Raw genomic sequence first — 16,916 nt, 5'->3', positions numbered from 1 at the left:
GACGATGCGTCAAGTCCAATACAAAAAAGTATTGGAGCGACGGCGGCGGCACGATTTTATTGCTTTTGATGTGTATTTTTAACTTCTGAGAAGTGATAATTGTTTTTTGCGCTCTACTATTGGCCAAAATTTTGTTTAGATATACTTCATTTGATTCTCACTTATTGTAAGTCGTATTATTGTTAATAAAAGTTTTATAATGAATTCCAGATAATCGATAGACTGCTTTTGCTGTTGATTCTATACAGAGACGTTATTTAATGGTGGGGGTAGCTGGAAGCGTTTAATAATATACTATGAATTTTGATGAAATCGAAATATTAAAAAATGACCACTGACTAGTTTATTTTTATGAGGTGCTGTTAAACAGGGAATTTTTTTGAGAGTGAATTATTTGTGCATTAAAATAAATACTTTGTTCCATAAAACAAATTTTATTTGCATTTATGTAAGGTATTCAGATTTTTTTTTTAAATAATTCGTTGCAGAGTTCTGATCAACGCTCGCTTGTACAATCTGTCCAACAGTAATGCACAAACAATTCGTTTTATGTAACAATCTTATATATAATTGTTCTAAGCCGCTTCCGGACGCGCACAACTTTAAATGAAACATTCTCCGTTCAATCATCTACTCTGTAAATCGTATCGCTTTGTATGAACGGTGTGTAACAATACACGTAAACAAAGGAATTATAATAATAAATTATAATAAAAATAAAAATTGAGTTTGCTCCGATTGATTTTCGAGCCGCCGGTAATGCGTTCTGTTGTTTCGACCAATCAAAAATAAGCATTCAAATATTCAAATAGTTTCGACCAATGAAAAATAAGCATTCGAATTCAAATAGACAGTACCGTAACAACGCTTTTATTTAATAATAAAATTTTGCTACGCGACAATAATTTTCATTAATTTGTCATTTGACTGAATATAAATAATCGGATTGCAAATTAACTAGGTCTGTTATAACTATGTTAACTTAAATATATACATAATGTGTTGAGGATTAGAAGAATACATTGATTAAACTAGATAAACAATCTTCGTAATGAAATCTTCAAATTTTGAATTCCCGGCGACGGGCTCCGAGGCCGAAAAGTGAGTTTTTCCTTTTATAAATAATCGGATTGCAACTTAACTAGGTGTGTTATGACTATTAAAATTAAATATATACATAATGTGTATAGGATAAAAAGAATACATTGATTAAATTAGATAAAGAATGATAAAACTATCTTCGTAACGAAATCTTCAATTTTGAATTCCCGTCACCGGGCTCCGAGGCCGAAAAATGAGTTTTTCCTTTTACAATACATAAAAATTATCGTTGTTTCTGATTTAATGCACATATTCGTTAGATTTTACGAATTGCAAATAAATCCTTAGTATGTATGAGGATTGAAAGTTAATGTCGATCAAATCGGCGCTGTCGGAACGCTATATCAGCCAACGGACAGCTTATAAATGTGTAGTTTCTTGGATGTTATCTAATAAACAACATTTTACAATGATTATAAATATGTGATTGCATACCTGGAATAATCGATAGCCAAAATATCTAAGAGTGGGTTATTTTTAATTCCGATGTGGCAAAATATGTGCAATTTTTGTTCTGTGCCTTTATTCCTCTTTCGGAATAGCCAAATTCAAGATACTCAGTTACATCAAACTTATGTAGTATGTTCTTTATAAAAAGATAATACTTGCTGACAGTGACTTCAACATGAGAAGATTCACTCTTTGTTTATATATATCAATTCTACGTTATAGGCATATAGGTCATCAAATTGCTCCATCATTGCTTCTGAAAAGTAATTAAAAAACAATAAGAGTAAACATTAAACACATTATTACTACTAATATAATCCATAAATTAAATTTGAACGACAACCGAAGAACAAAATTAACGGAAATTACTGTAGAGGATTAAACACGTAGATTGACATATCTTCATCTTCTTCAAAATAGTTGCAATATGTCATAGATTAATTGTTTGCCATACGTAAATGTTATTAGATCTCTCATTGATTCTGGAAATTGACTGTAAACGATACTATATATGGGTAAAAAGTAACTTTTTGTTTACACTAATATGAGATTTTTCATTATTACTACCATTGTAATATGTTTAATTAACTTTGGCATGTATATCTTAAATTTCCAAATCACTGCTGTTTGTCGTTTAATATTAGATCCTAGAAAGTCAATAGTAATTTTGTTAGAATAACCGTGATATAGTATTCATATAACCAAACACTTACTGGCACACTCATAATTTATAGTTTTAATAATGTTATACACTTTAAATCATCTTCAATTGACACTTTGTATGAAAAATGCTTTGTTTAATTAACATATTTTACTGTTTATTGAATCGCACTAAGCTGTATCCCGGCGCGCGCTTGACTGATGACAGAACTGTCAAATGTAAGCAACTGAGGGGATATCCCGATACATGATCGGGATATCACCGCGCGCTTAAGAACGAACTACGAAATTGATTTTAACGATTTAAATTGTAAAACACTTATCAATATATGTTTAAAAATCATCAAATTCTAAAAAAAATATTTTTTAAAATATTTTTAGTTTATACGGTATTTAAAATATAATATAAATAATGTGGATTTTTATTAGCTTCTCTTGACAAAAAAAAATATGTACTTGAAGTTTGGCGAACGTTGACAATTTAAATTAATAGTTTTTGAAGAATTTTTAAAATTTCGCTTGAAAAAACATTTTAAAAAAAAGGGGGAAAATTTCAAAATAAGTACTATTCATTACCAACCAACTACTAAACACATAGTGTTGCAAAAATCTCTCTTACTGACCCCTTTGAAAGGAAACTACACAAAATTGTAAAATATTTTATAACTAATTTAATTTTTTTAACTTATTTAAATATTTTTTAAATTATAAAGTTTTAGAATAAATTTTCAAGATTTATTCAAAATATTTTTTTCAACCTTAAAAATATTTTTTATTTTATAATGGATTTTAAATATTCTTAATTTATTATAGATTTTAAATATGTTTAGTTTATTATTAATTTTAAATAATGTGAAAATTTTTTGCACTTATTAATTATTAAAATTAATAATGCTGCGCAGATAAATCATTTACTTTAAAAAATATATAAATATAAATATTTTTTAATAAAAATTGACAAAGGTCTCAAAATTATTATTATTTTTAAAGCGCACTTTTGGTCTAAAGTAACAGATTAAGTGCTTGATATTTTCAGTTTATTATTTCTTTCTAATTGGCTTTTATATTTACACATAAAACATATAAACAACTTTTTTAAATTATAAATCAACTTATGGTGTAACTATAAAAAGTTCTTATTACTAAGATTTAAATTTATGATAAAATTGTGTTATATGCAATTTATTCATTGGTTCCGTAAGCTTCGCTGTATTGAGATTTCACTGTACAATTTTTAATTTATTATTATCTAGCTAAGTTCTAAACCTATTTATAAATGATATGCAGTATTTAGATTTATCATTAAATATCTAAGTTTCAAATATAATGATAAAATTTAACGTTTTAAATCTAATAAATAATATAAAATGTTTTCTTCTGGAAATATTTAGTCAAGTTGTAAACCTATTTTCAAATGAATTGAAAATGTTAGTAGTTTTTTATAGATTAAACCATTTTGTCTATTATTGAAAATCCTAAATAATAATGTCCAATTTGAACCATTAATTTTTTTTTTAATATTAAAAAAAATCAGAACGAAGCAAAAATTATATTTAAAACCCAAAAAGTTGAGGGTCCGGTATACGCACACTCGCTAGCTTTCGGTACCTCACGATAGTGAGGTACCGACAGCTAGTTATTTTATATATTGTTCATTTTTGAGTAAATAACAAAAAATATTTAATTTGTATTTTATTTTATTTTCTCCTGTAGAGTAATATTAAATTCAAATGGTTTATTTCACTTTCCATTTTCTGATTTATTTTATAATATTAAAAAAAATATTACTCACTATTTCGCTAGTAGTATAAAACTTTCCTCCATACGTTAAATCAGGATCAGTTTTATTTTTTCAATTGCAATTGAAATTCTACTATTCTCGTCATGCGAGGAACGCGCTTATTCAACTGCTTATGGTTTGCGTTTTCCAAACGAGGAAACATTTTTTTTATTTTCGAATCAAATTTCGATTGTGGAATATTGCGGAATTTTTTACTATTGCCTTTTAAACTGCTACGTTGCGAAAATAAAATAAATCGACATTATACGAGCAAACCATTTATAAAAATATGTATTGAGCTAACTACACTAGCCAACAAAGATTTTAAAACCAGGATTTAATGATTGATTTAAGCCAAGTTTATCATACATATTCAAAGCCTCTATAACGTCTATGGTGACCATGATGTATTACGTCAAGTTACAGTCAAATTATTGTTTGTTTGAACCCAATACATTAAAAATATGTACCAGTGATTGGTACTTAGGAACGTTTTTATCTAAGGGTTTATTGAAAGTTGTGATAATATAAAGTAAAAGTAGTATGTAATATATGTACTAGTGCATAATTAAAAACGATCACGAATATATAAAGATAAACATCAGTTAAAAACAGAATTCAAAATGCTTCTTAGCATATCACCAATATGGCAAGTTTTAATCTTTGGAGTTATATTATTTATCTGTTTCACAGATATATATGTTCCACATATATAACAAAAACTATCAAACGCGGTCTTGCAGTGTCTCGAACTGCTCTTGAACATTTTACTGATATTACGTATTATTTTGAGGGTTTTAAAGTGCAGTTTCCCACTAAAACTGACAATCGACTATAAAGTATCTGTCAGTTGACAGCAGTGTTGCCAATTTAAAAAAGTGTTGCAAATACAAATAAAATAGTTACTGTAAATATTGCATGATTTGTGTAAAAATTAAAAATTATAACCTACTTATCTATATAAATAAAAGGCATTGTTCGTATGTGTGTACTCTATAGACGCAAAAACTACTGAACTGATGTCGCTGAAAATTTCACATTTTGTTCATATTACTGCCTGGAGTGTTTAGAAAAAAAGTTTGAATGAAATCCGTCGGGTAACGCTGTTTTTATACTGTTGTCAGGCTCAAATGCGCTCGCGATATGACGTCATAACATGATGTCACATCACCGCCACGTATTTTTCTTTGTAACTCATAAATTAAGTTTTAGATGCTCGCCGCCATTTTATATTTTTGACGGAATATCATGGTATGTCATATCGCCGCAGTCGTTTTTTTATTTGTTCAAACAAATCTTAATGTACAGGTGGCCCTTGACTTTCGAACGTTCGACTTTCGCACCATTCGCTATTTCGCACATTTTAAAAAAATGATTAACATGAATGAAAAAACGAAAAAAATTCAGTATTGATACGAACAAAAAGAAATCAAGGACTCATAAACTTTACACAATTCGAGACAAAGATGGAAATTATTAGACGTTCTAATAGCGGTGAATCTTTTCCTTCAATCGGACGTTCGTATGATACAAACATGTCTACGATATGTTCAATTTTGCAAAATAAAATATAATTAAGGAATACCTTCAAAATTGTAAAAATTAAAGATATATTTCCACAATCTTTAAAGATATTTTTCAAAAAAAACACGGCAAAAAAACATGGATGAAATGGAAAAATCTTTGTCATCATGGATCGATGACCAACGTCAAAAAGATGTCCCTCTGAGTACTTCAGTTATTCAAGCAAAAGCTCTTAGTTTGCACAAAGATTGGAAGGATAGATTAAAAAAAATTTTAACACGGTTTTTCATGCAAGTAACGGTTGGTCTTACAATTTTAAAATGAGGTATTATTTTCATAATAATAAATTTACTGGAGAATCGGCTGATGCTGATAGAGATGCTGCAAAAGAATTTATTTCATAATTATCCAAAATTATTGAAGAAGGAGAATATTCCTCTAGTCAAATATTTAATAAAGATGAGACAGATTTATTTTGGAAAAACTCTTTAACAATGAAAAATATGAATGAAGCCTTCACGCATCTTGACAAAGTTTTAAATATTATTGAAGATTGTGATCCCAATGAAGAACGCAAATCTCAAGTGCGTAAGGCGATCAATAAAAACATAGCATGTTATAAAATACTATATGAAGAAAAGAAAAAGAATAGTGGAAAACAGTTAACTTTTGATAACTTTTCAATGGAAACACCTGCAAACCCACTTAAACATGTCTCTTAAACGACTCTTATATTTACTTCATAAATAAATATTTTAAAATACACACAATTTCAATTTTTTTTAATTTCTTCTACTTTCGAACATTCAACATTCGCACACATTTTCAGGAACCAATTATGTGCGAAAGTCGAGGGCCGCCTGTAGTATTAAATAATTGCATCTTGTTACGTATAACCCATAAATTAAGTTTGAGATACTCGCCACTGTTCTAATTATTATTTAAATGTATCTGAAATTCCTGGTATAATGACATCATTCACTTTCGTCGTCACGTAGGTCAAACCTGTACAAAATATGTATAAATACGGTGTAATAAATACTATAAACATAGAACCATTAAGCCGGTCGGACGAAAGTGAGTTCTGAATTCAAAAGTATATTTCATGAAAAAATACATTTTTTGATATTCAATTGTTAATATTTGAATATAGACCGTTTTGTTGTTGTTGTTGTTGCATAACAACGCCAAGAAGTACGACAAAATATTGCAACTGTATTGGATCGAACATTGTAAGACCTGGAAACGAACAGCCATTCGGTGGTGTGCTAATATTATAAGCAGGTAGTTTATTACTTATTATGTATACACACTGATTTCTTATCAAAGCCAAAAACGGTATAGCCTTCGTTATATTAGGTGTACCGGAAAAGAATGTCGTTTTTTAATAAAACAATTTTGTGCATTTAACGATTAGCCAGTGCAGGTCTTTTTTTATTTATTTCTGCATCTAAACGCTCTAGTTGATCACAATGCATTTGAGCGTTAATTGTCTGTCCGGGTTTTAATGTTTCAAAATAAATTATTCCCTTGCAGTCCGACAAAACAGACAAAATAACTTTTTTTGCAGAGAGCCCGGGCTTAGGGGTGGGTTTTGGTACCTGGCCCTTTGAAAGCCATTGTTTCTTGCGTCCTTGGTTTGAATACAACACCCATTTTTCGTCACCAGTTACAAGATGTAGAAATGGAGTTTTGGTATTTAATTCCAATAACTCAGTGCACGCGTTTAGACGCTCACCTAGATTTTTCACTTAATTCATGAGGTATCCATTTTCCTTGTTTCCGCGTCTTGCTGATTTTTTTGATATGCTCTTGCTCGCTTGACCATGAACATCAGAGTTGCTCCGCGAGTTCTTGAATCGTTGAAGATGGATTTTGGTGAATCAGCTCAGTTAAAACATCGCTATCCACTTTAACAGGTCGACCACTTCCAGGGTTATTTTTTAGATCAAAATTGCCGGATTTAAATTGTTTAAACCACCTCTGGCATTTACGAACATTCAAAATATCTCCCAGTAAATCACAAATATTTTTTGTAACACGTGTTGCACTTTTTTTCTTCATGAAATGATAAAGCATAAAATTTCGAATAAATTTCTCATTCGTTACAAAGCTCTCCATTGTATATAGGGTTGTAATTTTTTTTGTTTAAAAGTCCTAATACACTCCAGGTATACGTAGTCAGAGAAACAACACAGAAAACGTTGTAAAAGTTCAACTGATGAAGCACAACTGACCACTTAAAAGTTATAACAAAAAAAACGACATTCTTTTCCGGTACACCTATTATAAGTGTTAGGCTGACTCAATATTACCTATTCACCAATGAACCCAATTCTATAAAACCGCAACTCAACGGTCATCGGCATAGAGACGTGCTTGCGATAGTCCAAATCGTTCGGCTAGACGTCTACATTTGAACCATCCACATAATTCCAGACAGGCGTATCTACTTCTGCATCGAAATTGAACTAATACCGGCCTGCTTTAATACGGCATTATTAGACCTGGACCCGGGCATTATATCTACGTGCCTGATTCTGCGGTCTAGCGAAGCGCAATCCAGCAAATTACGTTCAGGCTAATACAGATCCACATTATGCAGCTAGCTCCGGCCCTGGCTTATCGCCGCTCGATTTTGAATATTTTCGTCCCTAATGCTCCGCGAATCGCCCGCCCCTAATGGACCGATATTAACGCGTTGGCATAATGAAATCCACGTCGGCAGCACCGTAGGTTAATCATTTTAATATAATCGACCGTTTGAGAAGCGCTGAACTGTTGCGTATTAAACTAACAACCTCAATCGCTATGTGTGAGTGCCCGTCTTTGTCACGAATCGAACGTATATATAGATCAAAGTGGACCGAATTTATTTTGCAAATATATAATTTATGATAAAAAATTAGCGACATTTTTCAATATATTGACCTATTAAAAGTAATCCCCAACAGAGATAATTCACTTTCAATTCGCAAAACATTTGTGGAATGCATTATTTGGTATAAATCACAGAATTGTCGCCTTTATCTATTTTACAGTCACAAAACGTTGTTCTTTCAATGTCCTTTTATTTATCGAAACAGAAAAAGTTGCAGAATGGTGCTGTATTTGGGCAAAAATCACGAATTAGTAATAAAGTGCGATCCAATGCGTTATCGTGATACAAAATCCAAAAATGAAATATAAATAATTAGTATTTTATATGCTCTAATGGTAAATATAATCTTATAATCAAAGAAGACAGTCAGAAGAACCTTGCCATTGAATCGAACTTACCGTGCTTTTTTTTTGTTTTTAGGGTGCTACCATTAATACGACTAGACCTTTGTTTGTATGACATAACCATACATCCACGATTCGCCTGTTATGACGCATTGGAGAAATTCTGAATCGTTCGCGACATCATACTTAATGTTCTTTCAACCAACTTTGTATCCTACGTAGAACCGGAACCGAGTACCCGCACGTTTTTAAAATAACTGAATTTTTGACAGGTAACCAGTTATTTTAATTTCAATATAATATTTGATTTCCTCATACGAAATATATTATATGATATATCTCACACAATTTTCCAGATGCAAAATTCTCCGGCTATTCTTCTATTTCGCAAAACTTATTTAGAGATTAAGTGGGTAGTGAGAGTGACGTATCGAAAAGGAACAAGAAATCGCCATTTAACAGACCGAAATTTCCCAATGTAAGTTTTATGACACATTTCGTTTCGGCATTCTCAAACATTTACCTCGGTACCTCGGTTTACGTCGATAATCCGTCCGAAAACAATCATTGAAATCCGAAACCGACGAAAATCGAGGCAATTATTTGTAGATAGGGGTATATGCTCACACAACAATAAACAACGCAACACTACGTGTGGGTCGCGTACGCCGACGAAATCTGAGGCAACCGACGAAAACCGAGACAATTTTTTCTCGGAAAAAATTTACGATATCCGAAGTCAACGAAAACCGAGGTACCATTTTATTTGCAAAAATACACACGGCATACTTGGGGGACGGTCGTACATAAAAAAATGGCATTTTAGTCTGTTGTTATTATTAACTGTCAGTTATTAATGACCGTTAGTTTCTTGCTCGCTCGATATCTATCGGTTAATGGTTAGCACCGCTAGCACAATATGTGATCAGGTTTTTTTTTAACTATTCCAATCCAATTTGATTATATAATTAACATTTATTATTATTTAATAAGTAAAAAAAAATATTTACTCTTAATATTTGCAAATAATTCTTAAATTAAGGTAAAAAATCATTCAAAATTTTATAATGCCTTCAAGATTATAATCTGCGAGATTTGCCAGTGGTCGCCACTTCATAAAGTCTTTGTTAATCTATTGACAAAAAAGAAAAGCATTTTTGCTTTCAACAATATATTGGGACGGGTGAGCCGTTTCACGTGTTTTTACGATAAGCAAATTCATATATAAAATTTGTCTGACGTTCACAGACAAAAGGTAAACAAAAATGTTTCTGAAATGTTCTTACTTTGGTCATGACAAAATTTAATTTTGACTATGAACTCTAAAATTGATATATTATATTGTGACTAAATTTGAATCTTTCTTAAATACAACTTTATAAAAATTACATTCGTTTCATCTGCGGTGTAATACAAGCTATCAACATTTTTTTCCGTTATTCTACAAATATTTTAATACTGATAAATTTAGCAATCATTATAGTTTTGTAATAAACAATAAATTTATCTGCCGTTGTAATTAATTTTGACGTACTTTATATTATATAAATACATACATCGTTGATAACGTTCTTTTCAGAATGATAGCATAATATTAATCTGTTTCCACCCCGAAATTGTCGCATTGGCCTAAGCGTCGAGTGTGGAGAGCGCATAAGCACCTTACAAAATAATGATTGATTATGGTAATTATCATTTAATGCAGATCTAACTAAACATACGAATGATCTTAACTTACGATAGCAAGGAGATCATCTTCAGCATGATTTGCACACTCATACTAAGTTATTTTGATAGGAACTTATGTTATTTTAATCTCAACTAAATAAAAAATGTTTCGCGCATTTCCATACCATACAAAATATTTAGTCAGAAAACTGAGACTGTTCCTGTTGATTTTGCAATTGAAGCTTTGAGTGAGTTAAAAATCAATTTTGCAAATGACAAACAGATTTTTAAGAATCTTTTTAATACTGACATAGAAACCCTCACTTCAAAACTTTAAATGGAATTGATTGATTTGCAGTGTAGCAATATTTTTAAAGAGAAATATCAAAAATCCTTATTGCTGGAAATGTTTGCTCAATTGCATAAATTTGTTTGTGTTTTTTTTCATTCAGAAATACTTATTTGTATGAAAAAACTTTTTTACAGGTCCAAGTTAACAGATAAGCATCTTTAGTCTCTTTTGATAATCGGCACTAGTAAAGTTGATTCACAACTGCAAACAATTGTCAGCGGGAGAACACAGCTACATAAATCTCATTAGGTATTTTTACAATGTTTAATTATATTCTATTAGTATGGGTTTAGTATGTCGATGTATTTTTTTCTAGTAAAGAAAACATTGGATTATTATTTTATTTTAATAAAAAAATACAAGTAATCATGCCGGGCCGGATTTATAGTGCTCACGTGCCGATCTTGCCCCGCAGGCCGTAGTTTCAAGACCCCTGCTCTAGCTAAAGGTGATTTTTTTTATTTTAAAAACTTATTAAGCAAATATAGCTTAGTGTTTATACACTAATCAAATTAAAACGTAATATAAATATAAGATAGAATATAAAAAAGAGTTCAAAAATATAATTTATTTCTTAGATCTCGAAGGTAGTTCTTTATTCCATCAAGGAACCCCGCTACATTTTTATTTTTGTGGATTATCTTAGAAATAATATTATACAAATTCACACATCCGTATATCATTCCCCTGGCCGTACTCGTTTTTTTATGCCTAACTTTTGACTCTATTTCTAGTATTAAATATATGTACATTTCTGTTTCTTATAAACGAACAAAAAAAGCACGCCAAGATCGTAAATTACTTATTGCTTTTATTTCGAAAAGATGGGTTGAAACAATGTTTAGTATTTCACCTCTATGTAATAGTAGTTTTATTATCTCACAATTGACTCATAAAAAAACATCACTTCTGTCGTGCAAATCGGTGTTTCCAAAAGATTTATCGGGACTTGTTTTTTTATAATTATATTTAGATCAATCATGAAAGTGCGATTTAAAGCAATACAGGTTTGAAATTAGTAAAAGCTAAATTATTTATGGCATATGATTACAGGGACTACTTTCGAAGGGGCTTGCTTACATATAATAGTATCAAATTTATATATAGTAAGCGTATGCCTTATGAATAGAATAAATAATATCTTTTTCCCATAAAAGCAACTATACGAATACACAAAACGACTCTCCAAAATATATAGATATATGTACTATATATATTATAACAAAAGCAAATTCGTAAAAACGATTTCACAACGTCTCAACGAACCTTATCTGAGAGAGCAAAAATAGATATACTATATTTCATATCTCAAATGTGTATCTATACATATACATACATACATGTAAACATTTTATCAATAAACGCCTCATAGAAAACACAATGGAACATCGAATCGTGCCCGCATCGAATCCTCTTCGGTTTCGTTAGGTTTTTTACACCTACTTTTTCCACATTATCACACCCATATGATAGTTTATATATAAATAGGTATATTGTGTTTTACACGAATACTAACTGGATATATTGTGCATTTATGGCGGAATTATCGCATCGAAGATTTCAGCACATTCTAGAGATTAGCATGAAAATAATAATGCACCCATAATTTACGGTCCGTTTACGGGCTTAAGGGGCTCACTGGATAAATTATTCCCCTGGGCCGAATACTGTGTACGTGCAAAGCCGTTGCATAATCTAGTGAAAAAAATAAAATTAAAGCTTGTTAATTTGAACGTAAGGAATATAGAGCCCACTAGCTGAAGTGAACTGAATAAAAATGTCATATTTTGCATTTAATATTTGCGTTGATTTCATATTTAATCAGCACTATAGATCAATGATAAAAGTTTGGTATTAATACCTGAAAGATCTGTGTTTGAATCATTTTTAATTTCTATCGTGTCTAGGGGATCTAAATAACAATATAATAATAATTCCGATCGAACATCACAGGTGTAGTTTTCTTATATTTTACACGGATGATTATCGTAAAGACAAATTAAAAATAAAATATAGCTCAATCGTGCTTAATGATATTTTGCTTGTATGCTGTGAAATAGTTTATAATTAATAAAATAACTGGTCATTGGCTTACAAACTTTAATTTCACTCTGATGTCTTACTTCTTACTTTGTAGTTATTGATTGTGTTTACTTTGTTGTAACAAGACATTCTGATTTCTTGATGATTTTAATTTCTCTTTGAAATTTTGATGAATAAAAAAAAGTTTGTAGTAAAGTATTATTAATATTGCAAATACATTATTACATATAACTCTTAAAATAACGTTTTAAAAACACATGCTATCTAAAGTAGAATCAAACATCCTCATTCTTTGTTTTTTCCGCAGGGAAAAAATCGTTTTGTTTTGTGTTTATGTTGCTTTGATCGACAACAAAGCTTTAAGATGTTGTTTTTCTTATGCCTGCACTACACTCTCTGAAAGTTGTCCGAACCGAAGTTGCAACTGAAGTCGGCCGAGACCTACGACTTCGAGTAAGCTACCACACTCGCAAATTTCATATGCCTTCCGGACGGCAGCCGTGAATGACGTCCAGCTGGCGGCTTCTGTCACGTACAGCCGGCATATTTGCGCGCAATCTAAAAATGTGCCAAATAATCGAATTTTTAAATTGTCATAATATTAAAATTCACTATTGTGTGGGCACTCACCAATACAATATCAGTGAAAACTTTTCGGTCGTAAATATTCAATTTACGCAAAATTTTTGTCGGCTTTTGCAAAATGCCATAAGGCATAAAAAATATACTTCAGAATACGAACACCACATCTGTGACTATCCTAGAATTTGTCGCCATCGATTCTAAATAAGAATTCGTTATGTGTGACATTTATATAAACCGATCTAGGAAAATAAATAAGAATATTCAAAACGATTTTCTTAACAAAATCAAATATCACTAATTATTTAATTTTATATGAAAAAATAATATATAATATATAATAACGATATCTGTTAGAAGAATATACTATCAAAAATATAATTCTTCATTTTGGTGCCCTAAAATATTCAAAGATATCAGTAAGAGTCTGTTGAAGTCCCCGGTAAACATGTGGTATTATAATAACTTGACCACGTGACTACGATGCAGCACTCGACATACGTGTTAACCATAGGACGCTTACGCGCATACTGAAATTGAACCGAGTTACTCGTTCTATCTCAGTTTGCGAAACAACATATCATTATCTCTCTTACTCTCGTCACTTAACACGCGAGAGAGTGAAAGGGAAAGTATCTCACTGCTCGCGCTCGAAAGAGCAGCTTTGACTTCGGTCCTTTTGCCGACAATGTTCGGAAGCGCTCGAAGCTGGACAAGTCGACTGAATTACCCCCACTTTACCTCCCGTTCTCGGTAACCTCAGACAATTTCCGAGAGATTTTAGAGCGGGCAGAACCGAACTCGACCAATTTAACCCACTATATTCTCTGTCCTTGGACAATTTTGGCCAACTTCCAGAGTGTAGTGCAGGCATTAAGAATAAATGTAAAATAATATTGTTTTAAATTGAAATGTCGGTGATGAATAGTATAGTTATGAAGGTTTCGAAGAGGGTTTTAAGTCCTCTAAGTAAAATCGCGATAACTCTAGCTTAGAGCGGGCAGAACCGAACTCGAACGAGGTAACCCGCTATATTCTCCGTACTTGGCCAACCTTGGGCAACTTTCAGAGAGTGTAATGCAGGATTACACTACAATCTGTAGGGCTGAAAGAAATTTCTTTTTCTAATTGTCGCGCCAATGATGAATTTTCAAATTTCATTAATGGATTCTTATGATTTAATGGAGTCGTAAGTATCCTTGAAATTCGTCGAGCCATTAAATAATCTGCAAATAATTTCTTTACACATTCTACATATTTCTGCTTTTGAAGAATGACTAAAAAAGTCATTTTTTTTTGCCTGGTTAAAAACTCTGGATTTTGCAAATATTTAATCAATGACATCAATGTCTAGATTCTTAGATTATATAATTTCTCTTCAATTGCACGTTGAACTTTCGAGCTTAGCTCACAATTGATATTTTCTAATTGTTTTAACAAATAATTTAAGGCCCTTTCGACTGGCAATAATAATCGCGAGACAATTGTCAATAACAGCTGTTGCTACTTAACAAAAACATATAAAAAAACTTTTTGGAATACCTAAAAAGAAAAATAAGATTCCCATGCGTAATTTATTCTTATCGGAGCGGGTTCTTAGATCACCAAAGCAAAGATAAAACCGCCGGCCGGTAATAGAAAATCGCAAAAAAATGTTAGTTATTCAAATATTTTCAATCTTTCGAGAAAGTATGCATATTTTCAAGCATCTGGCACGAACACCTTCGGAAAGGTTTCTTATCTGAGTCTCTTCTTTAGTTATTTAAGCAAAAATAAGGCGAGTTCGAATCTTCTGTCGTTCTCAGACCCATATTAAAGTATGCATATTAGACATGAACCAGGCTTTTGCTTATCCACAATATTCTTACAAATATTTTTTAAAATCAGATTCCAGACATATTTTTTTAATTCTATTCTTAGTTTGTTAAAATCTATTTTTTTAATTGAAATGAAAACACAATCATTAGTCTTTAACTTTGATAAGTATGAAAACAAGAATTATAATTATATTTTTGTTATTATTATTAAAAAAAAATATAAAATATTTTTTCGATGTGTCAGAATTATTGAATTTAAATTTAATTTATGTAAAATACATATTCTAAAATATCAAGTTGTATGTGACGTTAGCGTTGAGTATATTCACTAGTAAGTTTTATTATATAAGGATATTTTAAGACGTCATAGTTTTTTTGCCACAGCCACGGCATGACGTAAGTGATAATAGACTGCCGGGGCACGCCTGGGGAAAAATCTAAAGTTTTCCTCTGCAACACAGCCTCGCCACACAAACATAGTTAATATATAACACGTAACCATCTCAGTGGGTTGGTGGGTACAGAAAAGTGTTTTTCCCTGCGCGAGCTGGTTTGCCGGAACCGCAGCGGGATATGAAAATGAAAATATGGATTTAGTTCGCAAGTGTCTGGCGCGACGGCGAAGACTGTGAACAACTTTACTTGTTTTACGTTTGAAAAGCCAGGAAATTGAGGAGTGTACTTTTACACTCGTTCCCCGGGGTGAGTTTTCCGTCGCCGATAGTGGCATTTCCTCGCCTCGCTCCTCTTTGAATAATGTCGCACCTTTCTACGATTGCTTTGTACAATGTCAACACACCTACTATTGTATATAATTAAACAATGCATGTTTTCAATTAAAATCATAATTATTCAATACTATTCAATAATTACCTGAAATACAGTATTTGATATTCTCGCAGTGTTTCGACCAATCAATGCAGTAACAAACATAATTACGTATTCACCTTTAACGACAGAGATCCAACTAATGAACGAGATGTCTGTACATATAGATATATTATATGCTTTCATCTAATGTCAGTATTTCGATATTTTTCAATATTATTTTGATTTAATGATATAAAATAAATTAAGTAAATAATATTTTTTTAACACTTTACCGACCGGCAGTTTCACTACCAGACTTACGCTAAATACCGGCACTTTTTCGCAAAACTTCGCGAATTTTACCTTTTTTATTTAAATTTATGTATCTTTTGATACGGTCCGAATATTTCGTTGAATTTTTCTAGACATGTTATAAATGTATCAATGCATCAATTCAAGTTATTATTAGATGGTTCTCAACATGTGGTTCGCCGGAAATAAAAAATATTTATTACTTTTCCTCATTATTAGATTTTTAAAATGATTATCTTGATTTTAAAATTATAAAAACGAATAACCTAGAAATTTTAATAAAAACAATTTAAATTGAGTTAACCAGCGGTTCTCAAACTTTTTTAAATTTGTAAAAACTTTTTTCAAGCAAACTTTTCTTTTGTATTGTGACATTTTTACTAATACGAGTTTACTGATATATAATTCATTTGCAATAAACTATTCACTAACCGTTGTAATTCACTCCATCGTAACGTGAAATTTTCCAGGCACATACACAGATAATTTACATTGTCTTTCACGTGTAAATCACTTTTCACAATAACTAGTTATATAATGAAAGTTTAAAGTGTCTCGATTTTTTACTGTTTTCCGCAATTGCAACAATATT

The 16,916-nt window shown here is 31.1% G+C and overlaps 1 protein-coding gene across 1 annotated transcript in view; it reads left to right on the top strand.

Moving 5' to 3' along the window:
• LOC148228711 (pyrethroid hydrolase Ces2a) overlaps positions 1 to 16,916 on the top strand; it is a 44,290-nt gene that overhangs the window by 1,672 nt on the left and 25,702 nt on the right. The window contains exons 2-5 of the mRNA XM_088199174.1: positions 8,817 to 9,012; positions 9,097 to 9,218; positions 10,895 to 11,009; positions 11,077 to 11,208. The gene's annotated coding sequence lies outside the window, so the exon portion shown is untranslated. The remainder of the gene's footprint in view (positions 1 to 8,816; positions 9,013 to 9,096; positions 9,219 to 10,894; positions 11,010 to 11,076; positions 11,209 to 16,916) is intronic.

This window comes from Plectrocnemia conspersa, unplaced genomic scaffold (assembly GCF_051122295.1).
Source record: "Plectrocnemia conspersa isolate PC_06_02 unplaced genomic scaffold, ASM5112229v1 ptg000012l, whole genome shotgun sequence".
Classification (NCBI taxonomy): domain Eukaryota; kingdom Metazoa; phylum Arthropoda; class Insecta; order Trichoptera; family Polycentropodidae; genus Plectrocnemia; species Plectrocnemia conspersa.
This window is presented reverse-complemented; position numbering and strand designations above follow the sequence as displayed.